This window comes from Curcuma longa, chromosome 12, assembly GCF_044706935.1.
Source record: "Curcuma longa cultivar G26 ecotype Majalengka, Jawa Barat chromosome 12, ITB_CL_G26_1.1, whole genome shotgun sequence".
Classification (NCBI taxonomy): domain Eukaryota; kingdom Viridiplantae; phylum Streptophyta; class Magnoliopsida; order Zingiberales; family Zingiberaceae; genus Curcuma; species Curcuma longa.
Genome location: NC_133872.1, coordinates 7,049,446 through 7,064,561, shown reverse-complemented (window position 1 = coordinate 7,064,561; position 15,116 = coordinate 7,049,446). Strand labels below are relative to the sequence as shown.

Below are 15,116 nucleotides of genomic sequence, written 5' to 3'. Positions count from 1 at the left end.
AGTTTGTGCCCACTGCATGCATTAGTCATTTTTCTAGGACGGTACTAGATCGTCAGAGGTTGAGGTCGAGTGCTGGATTAGCTAACTCCATATGGGTGTCCCCAGCTTGAATGGGTCAAGGCTAGATGGACGCCAAGTGTTGGGGAGTGCAAATCCCGAGTAGCCTTCCAAAGTCTAGATAGGTTGTTGCTGGCCAAACATTGAGTGCTCGAGAATATCGGTCCTAAGCGGCCTTCTTGAGTTTGAATGAGATATTACTGAACAAACGCAGAGTGCTTGGGAATGCCGATCTCGAGAGACCTTCCCGCGTCCGATTGGAATGTCTTTGGATGATCGTTGAGTGCTCAAGAATGTTAATCCCAGTGACCTTCCCGAGTCCGGTTGGGATGGTGCTAGACCAATGCTCGAGCACAGTGCTCGAGGGAAGGAGATTGGCGAGGAGGGATGCTCGAGACATGAGATTAGTCAGTTGGGAAGTGAGTTTGACGCTCGAGAAATAATCCCGAATACCATCAATGATCATGACTTAAAATCTTAAATCTTAACTTATTCATATTATCAAAAGAAACCAAACCAGAAAATTAAATAAAACAAACATTTAGTAATAAGATATAAATTTATAAATCATTTAGTATAATTTTTTTCTATATTTACTTGTATCTTGGTCAACTAATTAAATAATATTTTATTTTCTTATCAATTAAGAACTCCACTTTTATAAGGATGACAATTATTATAAGGAATGATTATTATAAAATATCTAATGGTACTATGAATTGTCATATTACATTTATATCTACTTTATTTGATTACATGTGAGAAAAATAATTACAATACTTATTATTTACTTGCAGAAGTTCGAGCATTCATCTTGGTTAATGTTATTATAGATTTTACGAAATCATTTTCGTCATTATTATCTTTATATAATATGATTTCAATGAGAACGAATATGATTCTCAATATACAATAAATTTGGATATTTTTTATTCATAGGAAAGAACAATTAAAAAGGAATAAAACAAAGTTAAAGTGAAAAAAATTAATAATAATAAAGTATCGATTTCTTTTTTGGGACTAAAGATGACGAAGACAATAAAAAAAGCACCCTAGCTAGAAAAGAGAATAATTTTAAAAAATAGATTAAAAATAAATTTTAAAAAAAGGAAATAATTTTTAAATTGATGCGAAAAAAAGGAAAGACTTTAAAATTTTTTATTTAAAATAAATTTAAAAATATTTAAAATTAACACATTGGTAATAAATTAAAATTAAAATTTTATATTATAATAGTTACTATTTTTATTTTATTAATATTTAGGGATTATTTATTAAGATTAGTATATTTTATTTATTTAGAATATTTGTTAATAAACAAAAAGCAAAATTTTTTTAATGATTCTATTGAAAAAGCGCACCGCCCTTGCCCATCACTCCATTTTTTTAATTTATTCTGCGTTTAAAAGCCGAAGATTCGTCTTCCGTAGCAATCCTACATCGAATTTCTCAAGGAGCATCTACTCCCATGGCGACCGCATTCAGGACTCATCGCGACGTACCGTGGGCGGGAGCATCGAAGACCACCCATGGCGACCGCCCTAGGAGGACTCATGGCGACCGCACTGGAGTTTCTCAACAAGGAGCGACGAAGCGATGCCGGAAAACTGATGGCGACCACACTTGGAGGACTCATGGCGACCGCACTCAGCCTTCTCAAGGAGAATTCAAGCGGCGGCTACGCGCCCGGCCCATTGCAGGACAAGAGAAAGGAAATAGAAGAGGCACTCCAGGGCCTCATGGAGACCACTTCACAATTCCTACAGGAGAAGCTTCCGTGGCTGATCGCGCTATGGAAGTCGGCCGTCGCTTCCTCGTGCAAAAGCTGGAAGCTTTGTACGCCGTCATTGCAGGACAAGAGAAAGGAAATAGAAGAGGCACTCCAGGCCTCATGGAGACCACTTCACAATTCCTCCAGGAGAAGCTTCCGTGGCTGATCGTGCTATGGAAACTTCCTCGTGCAAAAGCTGGAAGCTTTGTTGCCGCCTGGGACAAGTTCTGACACCGTGCGCTTTTGGGTTCAGCTGGTCATGCCGCCGCTCTTGTTTTTGTCTCTCCCCATCCTCCACTACTTTCTCTGCGGATGCTTTTTTCTCGCCAGATCGCGTTCATAATGATCGCGTGCGCCAAGGCATCTTACTGGGCAATCGAGACGACAAAGGCTTTCTCCAGAGTAGCTTGGGAGAAGATAAAGGCTGTCGCCGGAGCAGCTTGGGAGACGATCAAAGGAGGCGGCGGCAAGATGATGAAGGCTCCCGGGCGGCCAGGCTTTCATATTCCTAGGGCTGTTTTCGAGGCCGATCCCGGAAGTTACTTCCGAGGGCTCCACGCCAACGCCCCATGGCAAGGAGCAAGGCCTAATTCCAAGTCGAAATATTGGTTCATCGTCGGGGCCGGAGTGGTCTCCGCCGTCGTGGTGCTTCTCACGCTCCTGTGAATTAAGCTTTATTTAATTCCCTCGCTCATGAGATTGAGCAATGCCATATATGCCAGTTGTAGTCAAACGTTGTACGTTGTGTCTTAGCGTTCTAGATCTGTGTGCGTGAGTTCAAGTCGTGGCGAGTTTGAAGGTGTCTCCCGTATGATGGAGCTCGATAGATGAACTAATTAAGGAAATGGCATGCAGTTTAAGAGATGTGTACGCATGCAGTTAATATATAGACGATATATATATTTTGAAGGCATTAATTTGATGTTAATTAGTTCTTGTTTGTCACCTTTAATTTGTGTTTCCACGGGTGTTGTTAATTGGTACTCATGCGGTAAAGTTGCAGTATTTGGTACTCTTAGGATTTATGCCTTCTCATCCTTTTTTGATATCGTGATTTACTTTTCTCGTTTCGTTGTGGGGCCAATAATAAAGGACATTTGGGATAAACGTTATCAGCTTAATGCATTCTTTGTCACCTTTGCACTATTAAATCATATACATTAATCCCCCATTATCTCTAGAACATCAATCAATTGATTTACAAATCAGCTGCTTGTACTCCATAAATTTTTATTAAGACACATTTAAATAAAAACTTAAAAATTCTTGATCTCTCATATATTATTATTCTAAGGAAGATCAATTTAGTGTGAAGTTTTAGGGTGTAAGTTAAATTTTTTATCATAAATCTATTTTTTATTTTTTTTTAAACTATAAATTCTTATTTTTACTAAAGTTTTAGAATGTCAAGTTGTTTATTGCCCTGTTACTTTTGATGTCTTCTCCCACAGTGACCAACTACAAATTTTTTATTTACCTTTTCATATATCGTGAGAACGATCGTGTGAATCGTTAGAGTACTAGTGACAAATTCTACTTTATTACTATAATATTTAAGATATTCATTTTTATTGAGATTTAAATTTAAATTTTTTTATTTATTCTCTTAAATATTTTACCACTTTGTGACATCTTAAGTGTTTAGAGGCCCACCTCTAAAATGTTCATTTAATTTTATAGTCGAGAGTGTTGAGTTTAGTCAATTATCTATGGAAGTTGTGTCCCAAAGTCTTCAGGGTGAGTTTGGTTGGGGTCATCCATGACGTTTTAGGGTGTAAGTTAATTTTTTAATTTTCTTAAATTATAAATTCTTATTTTTACTAAATTTTTAGAATGTCCACACTACAAAAAAAAATGGTAGATTAGCGACGAATTTTTGGGACGAATTATTTTCATCGCCAATTGGCAACGAATTTTGGGACGAATCCAATTTTTATCGCAAATCCGCAACAAAATTTGCGACAAAAAATATTAGTTGCCAATTTAGTAACAAAATAAATTCGTCGCAATCCAACAGTTCGTCACTAAATTCGTCGATTTGCAACGAATAAATTATTCGTCGCAATTTGGCGATGAATTATTTTTTTGTCGCCAAAAATACACCACTGTGCAGAATCTCGCCAAAAAAGGCGACGAATTCTCCGTTCGTCACCGAATTGGCGACAAAAAGCGAGTTTTGTCGCCAAAATTGGCTACAAAAACTCTATTCGTCGCCAAATTGGCGACGAACAACGAGTTTCGTCGCCAAAATTGGCAACAAAAACTCTATTCGTCACCAAATTGGCGGCGAACGGAGAATTCGTCGCCAAATTGGCGACGAAACTCGCTGTTCGTCGCCAATTCAGTGACGAATAGAGTTTTCGTCGCCAATTCGGCGACGAACGATAAATTCATCGCCGAATTGGCGACGAATATTTTTCGTCACCAAAAACTTATTAAACCCTAGATCCGACTTTTTCCCTTCACGCAAACGCGACTTTCTCTTTTCCCCTGCGCTGCAGCTCTCCCTCTCTCGCCGATCTCGCTCGCCTCTCGCCCGATCTCGCTGATTTCTTCTCCGAAATCTTTCCTCCTCACGTGGTAAGCTTCCTCCTTCCTTCTTCCTCCTTTCTTCTTCGTTGCCATGCTGGTTTTCGACGTCGAACCGCTAGAGGAACATCGCCGGCGGCGGGTGAGCACTGGCGGGCTGTGCCTGGCCCTGGACGGCGGCGGGTGGCACTGTCTGGCCCTGGGCGGTGCCGGGCGGCAATGCCTAGCCCTGGCTGGCACTCCCTGGCGCTGGGCGGCGCTGGGCGGCGCTGGCCGGTGCTGCCTGGCCCTGGCCGGCACTAGAATGGCTAATAGATTTGCTGACAATTTTGTGAACTTGGTTGATTCTTTCATTCCATAAGATTAAAATATCTAATAGATTTGCAGACATTAACTTGGACTTCCAGAATACGGTAGCAAGCAAACCAGAATAAATGATACTTGCATGATGGAGAAGAAATCCATCAGTCAGAGCATGTCTAAGTTTTCCACTTTATTGATATAGCATGGTATTCAACATCCAAAAGTTCATCCATAGTATCCTACCTCCACTTTGTTTTGTATGAATTTGCTAGTTTGGATCTATACTAACAACAACTACAAGTGATCAAGATATAGATTCTTTCATGCAAGAAGTAGTGAAGACTATATGGGATACATTGATACATGATAGTTAGTCATTACCAACGTAAATGAGTATCATCAACTTTTTATTCTACCTTAATAATAAGGTTATATTTCACAAGTTTAATAGATGCTTATACATATATAATCTAATAGATAGTGTAGCGTAAGAAATTATTGTAAAACACAATGCGAATAGTTGTTTATTGAAACAATACCAACTTTAAGAAGGCGTAGGAGCTCCTAGAGTAAACACATCCTAGATCAACAAACTTAATCTTTGAAGAAGATAGGGGAAATGAGGTAATTGTCAGCTAGTTTCATTGTAACCGTCATTATAGATTAATGAAGAAATTGGTTTGATAGGGGATGCTATGACCTTGTGCTACTAGGCTTTTAACTTCCTGCTATTAAAGTCATTCTTCTTGAAAAAAAGGGATGAATTCGAAAGGAAAAAAATCATTTGAATTCACATAGGCAATGCCAATTTATGCTGCCATTTATCACTTGGGATTCTGTCTTGTATAAACGTGACTTATATACCCTCAAAATGAGAAGAAAATCATACCTTAACTTACCTTCATCGGTTGTTATATAGTTAGCAAAAGGAATCTCCACGTAGGATGTCATGAGTCCACTAGCTATCCCTTTAAGAGGTAGTTAGGGCATAAAACGAGGGATATCCATTGAATTGTACACTGTCATGGTTTGGGGGAATCTTCATATGGGATGCACATATTCACTAGATATCTGCCTAAGGGGCAGTTGGGGCACCAAGGGGGGACAACCGTTGAGAGAATCTTCATGTGCTCACCAGTCGTCTGTTTGAGGGGCAGTTAGGGTACCAAGGGGCGATAAACGTTGAAGAAGAATCTCCACATAGGATAGTTTATGCCCACTGCATGCGTTAGTCATTTTTCTAGCTAGGGTACTAGATCGTCAAAGGTTGAGGTCGAGTGCTGGTTTGGCTAACTCCATATGGGTCTCCCGAGTCTGAATGGAGCAAGGCTAGATGGACGCCAAGTGTTGGGGAGTGTAAATCTCGAGTAGCCTTCCAAAGTCTAGATATGTTGTTGCTGGCCAAACATTGAGTGCTCGAGAATATCGGTCCTAATTAAGTGGCCTTCCCAAGTTTGAATGAGATATTACTGAACAAATGCAGAGTGCTTGGGAATGCTGATCTTGAGAGACCTTCCCGAGTCCGATTGGAATGTCTTTGGATGATTGTTGAGTGCTCAGGAATGTCAATCCCAAGTAACCTTCTTGAGTCCGGTTGGGATGGCGCTAGACCAATGCCTAGCACAGTGCTCGGGAAAGGAGATTCGCAAAGAGGGATGCCCGAGACATGAGATTGGTTAGTTGGAAAGTGAGTCTGATCGCTCGAGAAATAATCTCGATTACCATCAATGATCATGACTTAAAATCTTAAATCTTAACTTATTCATATTATCAAAAGAAACCAAATTAGAAAATTAAATAAAACAAACATTTAGTAATGGAAGATGTAAATTTATAAATCATTTAGTATAATTCTTTCCTATATTTACTTGTATCTTGGTCAACTAATTAAATTAAATATTTTATTTTCTTTTATTTATCAAATTAAGAACTCCACTTTTATAAGGATGATAATTTTTATAAGGAATGATTACTATAAAATATCTAATGGTACTATGAATTGTCATATTACATTTATATCTACTTTATTTAGTTACATGTGAGAAAAATAATTACAATACTTATTATTTACTTGAAGAAGTTCGAGCATTCATCTTGGTTAATGTTATTATAGATTTTACGAAATCATTTTCGTCATTATTATCTTTATATAATATGATTTCAATGAGAACGAATATGATTCTCAATATACAATAAACTTGGATATTTTTTATTCATAGGAAAGAACAATTAAAAAGGAATAAGACAAAGTAAAGTGAAAAAAAATTAATAATAATAAAGTATCGATTTCTTTTTTGGGACTAAAGATGACGAAGACAATTAAAAAAAGCACCCTAGAAAAGAGAATAATTTTAAAAAATATATTAAAAATAAATTTATAAAAAGGAAATAATTTTTAAATTGATGCGATAAAAAGGAAAGACTTTAAAATTTTTTATTTAAAATAAATTTAAAAATATTTAAAATTAACACATTGGTAATAAATTAAAATTAAATTTTTTATATTATAATAATTACTATTTTTATTTCATTAATATTTAGGGATTATTTATTAAGATTAGTATATTTTATTTATTTAGAATATTTGTTAATAAGTAAAAAAGCAAAAATTTTTAATGATTCTATTGAAAAAGCCACCGCCCCTGCCCATCAATCCATTTTTATTCTGCGTTCAAAAGCCGAAGATTAGTCTTCCTACTCTACTCTTTCTCAGTCTACTCCCAAACCTCCATTCTTTCATCTCTCTCGTACCCTGAGCGGGAGCGCCTACCGGAGGATTCATGGAGACCGCACTCGAATTTCTGATTGAGCATCTAAGACCCATGGCGACCGCACTAGGAGGAGTCATGGTGACCGCACTGGAGTTTCTCAAGGAGCGACTAAGCGATGTCGGAGAACTCATCGCGACCACACTTGGAGGACTCATGGCGACCGCACTCAGCCTTCTCAAGGAGAATTCAAGCCGAGCGGCTACGCGCCCGGCCCATTGCAGGACAACAGAAAGGAAATAGAAGAGGCAATCGAGCGCCTCATGGAGACCACTTCACAATTCCTACAGGAGAAGCTTCCGTGGCTGATCATGATATGGAAGTCGGTCGTCGACTTCCTCATGCAAAAGCTGGAAGCTTTGTTGCCGCCTGGGACAAGTTCCAACAACGTGCGCTTTTGGGTTCAGCTGGTCATGCCGCTGCTCTTGTTTTTGTCTTCCCGCTGCTTTGTCTGCGCAGCTTACAGGGCGATCAAGATGATAAAGGCTGTCGCCAGAGCAGTTTGGAAGACGATCAAAGGAGGCGGCGGCAAGATGATGAAGGCTCCCGGGCGGCCAGGCCGTCATATTCCTAGGGATGTTTTCGAGTCCGATCCCAGAAATTACTTTCGAGGGCTCCACGCCAACGACCCATGGCAAGAAGGAAGACCTAATTCCAAGTCAAAATGGTTCGTCGGGGGCGGAGTGGTCTCCGCCGTCGTGGTGCTTCTCACGCTCCTGTGAGCTGTGAAGCTTTATATTTCGGCACTGGATTTTGGCCATTTTGCGGCTGGGCGTGCTGAATAATTCCCTCGCTCATGAGAGTGAGCAATGCCATATATGCCAGTTGTAGTCAAACTTGTAGAAAATTCTAGTGTACAAAATAACATACCACCCTTGAAAACTCACTCTTGTATTCATAAGATATGTTACAAGAATGAAACTTCTCTCGAGAGGGGAAGATTATCCCTCTTACAATTGAGAATAAGCCTCAGTTTACTTGGAGGAGTGGCTGATGGACGGATGACATAAACCTAGGGATGCCCCAAACCTAGGGAAAAGGAATGGAAGGTGAATAAAATCCATCCTCTAATTATTTTGTTTACCTCAATTAAGGAAGGAAAATAAAATTTATCTTTATTGTCTAAAATACCCCTATCCAAAATACCTGTGAAGAATACCTTCTTCTTCTTCCCCGCGTCGAAGCCACCCTCTGAATAGCGGCGCCGACACGGAAGTCGCAGAGCAGTAGAAATAGTTTGGGGGAAAGGGGTTGCAGTGTATTCGGAGGCTACTGCGAACTTCGGAGACGACGATGGTGATGATCCAGTTCACCGACAGCGACCTCATGGCTTCGAATCTACGATCGGAGAAAAAAATTGCTCATCAAATTAAAAAGCAGAATGAAGCGGATTGCTTCAGAAGAAGAGACGAGATAGGAAAAAAAATCTTAATAATAAAAAAACGCGACCTTTCTGGGAAGCTCCAGTTCACCGACAGCGACCTCATGGTCGACGCTGCTGCAAAGGGCGTCGGCGACCAGAGCTTCTGCGAAGTAATGAACAAGACCCGCGGCGACGCCGGCGAAGACCCGCAGCGACACCGAGCCGGTGAAGACCTGTGGCGACGCCGAGCCGACGAAGACCCGCGGCGACGCACTTGGACGCGAGGTGGCCGCTGGCGCGCTTGACACGGAGGAGGAATTCACATGGAGTGAAATGTCTTTTTTCTTTCCGTCTTTGCTTTCCGTCCAATTTTGAGGTGACCAATTTCGAGGGAAAAAGTATCAGCAGATGTATTATATTTCTTTCCTCTCGTCAAAATTGATAAAAGTAAACAGTGGATGGATAATTACTGAGGAAAACTTTCCTCAGTTTTCCTTTCCGCACCTCCAAGTAAACGGACCCTAAGAAGAGTAGAGAAGAAAAATAACAATCTTTTTTGTTAAATAAAAAAGAATAAGACATCCCATTTTATAATAGATGGGATGATTAATTAGCCGTTGTCATAATAATTATAAAATCAGTCAAATAATGACAAATAAATCAATTAATTAATGGCTGAGTTGTCAGCCAATTAATGATTGATAAATTAGCCAAATACGTGCTGATTTTATAATTAATTAATGATTAGCCAAATAATAATTTCTAGTTGGATAAAGATTAAATTCCAACTAGACAATTAATTTTCCTTATCTTCAATACTCCCCCTCAAGTTTGGCGAATAGATATCTATGGAGCCTAACTTGATGAGGACATTCTGCATGTGATTAACTGTAGTTCCCTTGGTAAAGATATCTGCAAGTTGCTCATGACTTCGCACATAAGGAGTAACTATAGTTTTGTCTTGGACCTTTTGACGAACAAAGTGGCAATCAACTTCGATGTGTTTGGTTCACTCATGAAACACCGGATTTGAAGCAATGTGGATGGCTGATTGGTTGTCACAATATAGTTTGATGGGAGTTGTGACTATAAAACCCAGCTCTTCAACTAAAGCCTTCAACCAAACTATTTAACTGGTTGCAGTTGCCATAGCCCTATATTCTGCTTCTGCGCTTGATCTGGACACCACTGATTGCTTCTTGCTTTTCCAAGATATTAGATTTCCTCCAATGAACATGCAATATCCAGTAGTTGATTTTCTATCTTGAGTGTCTCCAGCCCAGTCTGCATCACAATAGCCTACAATCTCTGAACTATTATTGTTCTTCATACAAATTCCTCTTCCTGGAGATCCCTTGAGATATCTTAGGATCCTTTAAATTGCCTTCCAATGGCTCATCTTGGGTGCGTGCATATGTTGACTGATTTGACTAACTGCATATGCAATATCTGGTCTAGTAATAGTCAAGTAGATAAGTCTGCCAACCAACCTTTGGTATCTCTGTATGTCAACAAAGGGTTCATCTTTATCTTTTCCTTCATCATATGTAGAGAATGAACTGTTGGTTGGTTTTGCTCCTAGTTTACCTGTCTCCTGTAAAAGATCAAGAGTATATTTTCTTTGGGATAGAACTAGCCCTTTAGAAGAATATGCTAATTCTATACCTAAAAAATATTTTAATTTTCCTAAATCTTTAATTTCAAATTTTGACATTAAAAATTTTCTAGCTTGATTAATATAGTTCATGCTACTTCCAGTAATAATTATGTCATCTACATAGATAAGAACTATAGTAGTTTCCTTATCATTAGTTTTAATAAAAAGAGAAGAATCACTATTACATTTTTTGAAATTAAGACTAATGAGTGCAGAACTTAATTTTGCATACCAAGCTCGAGAAGATTGTTTCAACCCATAGATAGCCTTTCTTAGTCGGCATACCTTTCCTTCTTCTCTCGGATGGTACCCTTGAGGTAATTGCATATATACCTCATCTTCTAGCTCCCCCTGAAGAAAAGCATTTTTGACATCTATTTGGTACATTTGCCAATTCTTGTTGGTGGCCAATGATAAAAGAACTCTTATAGTGTTCATCTTAGCCACGGGAGCAAATGTTTCCATATAATCAACTCCGTAAGTTTGAGTGTAACCCTTGGCTACCAGTCTAGCTTTAAAGCGATCTATTGAACCATCGCTCTTATGCTTGACTTTGTATATCCACTTACACCCTACTGCCTTTTTGTCCTTGGGTAAAGTTGTAATTTCCCAAGTTTTATTTTTCATGAGAGCATTTAGTTCTTCCTGCATTGCTTTTTTCCATTCTGGATGTTCATTTGCCTCATTAAAATTTTTTGGTTCCTGTATTTGATCAATGCCACTCAAGAATACTTGATGACTTAAGGAAATATTATTAGTAGTATAATAATTAGCAATTGGATGAGATATAACTTTGAGATTATAATAATCTACCCATTTAGATGGAGGAAACCTTTGCCTTGTTGATCTTCTAAGGGACGATAAAGATGGTGAACCACTAGTTTCATTTTCTGATAAAGGTGAGACAATTTGAGATTGATCTTCCCTTTGCTCAATTCTTGTTTCAATCTCTAAAGGGCTGGGTTCATCATCTTCTCTTTGCTCATTAGTGTCATGTCCTCCTTCTTCAGAGTTTGGAGTGGTTTCATTCTCACTTGATTGTAGAGGAAGAATGGTTAACTCTTGTAGAGTATATAGGAACATTTGTAAGTCCTTCTTTTCTTGTTCCTTTTCCTTTTCTTGACCTGCAAAGTAAAACTCATTTTCTACAAATATCACATCCTTCGATGTGTATACCTTATTAGTAACAGGATCAAAACATATATATCCTTTCTGAAATGAACCATATCCTATAAAAACACAACGCCTACCCTTTTTATCAAGTTTATCCCTAAATTGTTCTGGTACATGTACATAACAAACACAACCAAATATTTTCAAATATGAGATGTCTGGTTTAATGTTGGTAAGTAGTTCCAATGGAGATTTTCCTTTGAGTACTCTAGAGGGTAAATAGTTAATAAGATGGGCAGCCGTACTAACTGCATCACTCCAATAACTTTTTGGAACGTTAGCATGAAACATTATGGTTCTTGCTATTTCTAATAGGTGTCGATTCTTTCTTTCTGCTACGCCATTTTGTTGTGGGGTGTATGGACAAGATGTTTGATGAATAATTCCTCTTTCTTCTAGATAGTTTTTAAATTCATGACTCATATACTCTCCTCCATTATCTGTTCTAAGTATTTTGATGTTAGCATTATATTGTTTAGAAGTATAGTTAAAAAAATATTTAAATGCCTCGAATGCTTGTCCTTTAAATGTAAGCATGTAGATCCAAGTGTATCTAGTTACATGGTCAATAAAAGATATGAAATATTTAAAACCTCTTCTAGACACAACTGGAGAAGTCCATATATCAGAATGAATAAGATCAAAAGATTTTTCATATTTTCTTTCAGAAATAGGATAGTACATGCGAGTCTCTTTTCCAAAAATACAAGCTTCACAATATTTTTCTTCACAATTTTTAGATGGGAATAATTTTTGTAAAGCTTGTTTATGTGGATGACCTAATCTAGCATGCCATAATAAATAACTATCTTTTTGGCATGTTGTGATGATTATTCTGGTCTAAAAAATAAAGATTATTTCTTCTAGATCCTCTACCAATCACCTTGCTCGTTTTGAGATCCTGAAAAGTAACAAAGTTAGGATCAAAAATAACATTACAATTATGATCTTTAGTGATTTGGCTAATAGATAATAGGTTGGAAGTGAATTGAGGAACATATAAGGCATTACTATTTTTTCCAAAAAATTCTACCTCTCCTAATTCCTTAATTTTTAAATTATGTCCATTAGCGACTTTTACTGACATATGATTATCCAGTGGTTTGAGATTATTAATTTTATTTTTATCTCTAACCATATGAAAATCACAACCGGAATCAATTAGCCAACTTTGAGAACAAAAAATTTTAGAAGTGTTCAAACAGTTACCTTGATCATTTAAAGATGTTTTTACTTCCTTGAGCAACTTTGAGATGTCATTGATGGCGATTTCCAGTGTTGCAATTTTGGCTGAGTTATGGGATGATTGATCCTTTTTCTTTAAGTGATCAGGTCTTAGGTGGGGATGAAGCCGCCAACATTTTTCTTTTGTATGATTTGGCTTCTTGCAGTAACCACATACATTTTTGGCTTCTTGTACTTTATTCGCCTTTTGCTCTTCTAGGTCTACAGTGAAGACATGACCCTTTGATTGTGAGGCTTCAAGTCTCATGCTTGCCGCAGTTCTTTGAATCATAGCTCTGACCTCTTGATAAGGAGGAAAATTTTTCATCCTCAGAATCTCTTGACGTAGAGGAGCATATGATTCTTCTAGAGACATAAGGAGGCCAAATATCATATCTTCCTCTCTTTGTTGTCGTAAAACTTTTAGATCGGTTGTAATTGGCCTCAGTGTATTGTATTCATTCCATAGATCTTCGTAGTCACCAAATAGTTGAGAAATAATCTTTTCTTCTTTTTTGATATCTGCAATTTGTCTTTTGATCTCGAAAATTCTTCCCAGATTTGATTCTTGTCCATATAGATTACTCATCTGCTCCCAGAGAGCCTTCGATGTTGGAGCGCAAGTAACCATTGTTCTATGAGTTTTATCCATAGAATTTGACAAGAGAATAAATACTTCATCATCCTTCTCTTTCCAAGCTTCGAAAGAAAGATCCGACTCATCAGGAGGATCATTTGTAATATACTTCAATAGCTTCCTTGAGTTTAAGGATCTTTTAATATGAGTAGCCCAAGAGAAATAATTAGATGAATTGAGAATGACGGACGAAAAGAAAAATTGCTGAGTTGAACTTGCTTGTAGATCTCCCATCGGAATCAACCTTCTTGCTCTGATACCATGTAGAAAATTCAAGTGTACAAAATAACACACCACCCTTGAAAACTCACTCTTGTATTCATAAGATATGTTACAAGAATGAAACTTCTCTCGAGAGGGGAAGATTATCCCTCTTACAATTGAGAATAAGAAGAGTAGAGAAGAAAAATAACAATCTTTTTTGTTAAATAAAAAAAATAAGACATCCCATTTTATAATAGATGGGATGATTAATTAGCCGTTGTCATAATAATTATAAAATCAGCCAAATAATGACAAATAAATCAATTAATTAATGGCTGAGTTGTCAGCCAATTAATGATTGATAAATTAGCCAAATACGTGCTGATTTTATAATTAATTAATGATTAGCCAAATAATAATTTCTAGTTGGATAAAGATTAAATTCCAACTAGACAATTTTCCTTATCTTCAATAAAACTAACGTTGTTGTGTCTTGTTCTCTGTGTGCGTGAGTTCAAGTCGTGGCGAGTTTGAAGGTGTCTCCCGTATGGTAGAGCTCGATGAACTAAGGAAATGGCAGTTTAAGAGATGTGTACGCAGTTAATAGACGATATATTTTGAAGGCGTTTGGTGTTAGTTCTTGTTTGTCACCTTTGTGTTTCCACGGGTGTAGTTGGTACTCATGCGGTAATTAAAGTTGCAGTATCGGGTACTCTTAGGATTTATGCCTTCTCATCCTTTTTTGATATCGTGATTTACTTTTCTCGTTTCGTTGTGGGGCCGATAATAAAGGACATTTGGGATAAACGTTATCAGCTTAGCTTGCATTCTTTGTCACCTTTGCACTATTAAATCATATACATTAATCCCCCATTATCTCTAGAACATCAATCAATTGATTTACAAATCAGCTGCTTGTACTCCATAAATTTTTATTAAGACACATTTAAATAAAAACTTAAAAATTATTGATCTCTCATATATTATTATTCTAAGGAAGATCAATTTAGTGTGAAGTTTTAGGGTGTAAGTTAAATTTTTTATCATAAATCTATTTTTTTAAATTTTTTTAAACTATAAATTCTTATTTTTACTAAAGTTTTAGAATGTCAAGTTGTTTATTATCCTGTTACTTTTGATGTCTTCTCCCACAATGACCAACTACAAATTTTCGATTTACCTTTTCATATATCGTGAGAACGATCATGTGAATCGTTAGAGTGACAAATTCTACTTTATTACTATAATATTTAAGATATTCATTTTTATTGAGATTTAAATTTAAATTTTTTTATTTATTCTCTTAAATATTTTACCACTTTGTCATCTTAAGTGTTTAGAGGCCCACCTCTAAAATGTTCTTTTAATTTTATAGTCGAGAGTGTTGAGTTTAGTCAATTAGCTATGGAAGTTGTGTCCCAAAGTCTTCA

General features: G+C 37.2%; 1 long non-coding RNA gene across 1 annotated transcript; it reads left to right on the top strand.

Moving 5' to 3' along the window:
• The first annotated feature begins 2,013 nt into the window (after window positions 1-2,013).
• On the top strand, window positions 2,014-2,773 carry LOC141843414 (uncharacterized). The gene is made up of 2 exons (XR_012603028.1): window positions 2,014-2,473; window positions 2,590-2,773. It is a non-coding gene; the product is annotated as an uncharacterized LOC141843414 (long non-coding RNA).
• The last annotated feature ends 12,343 nt before the right edge of the window (window positions 2,774-15,116 follow it).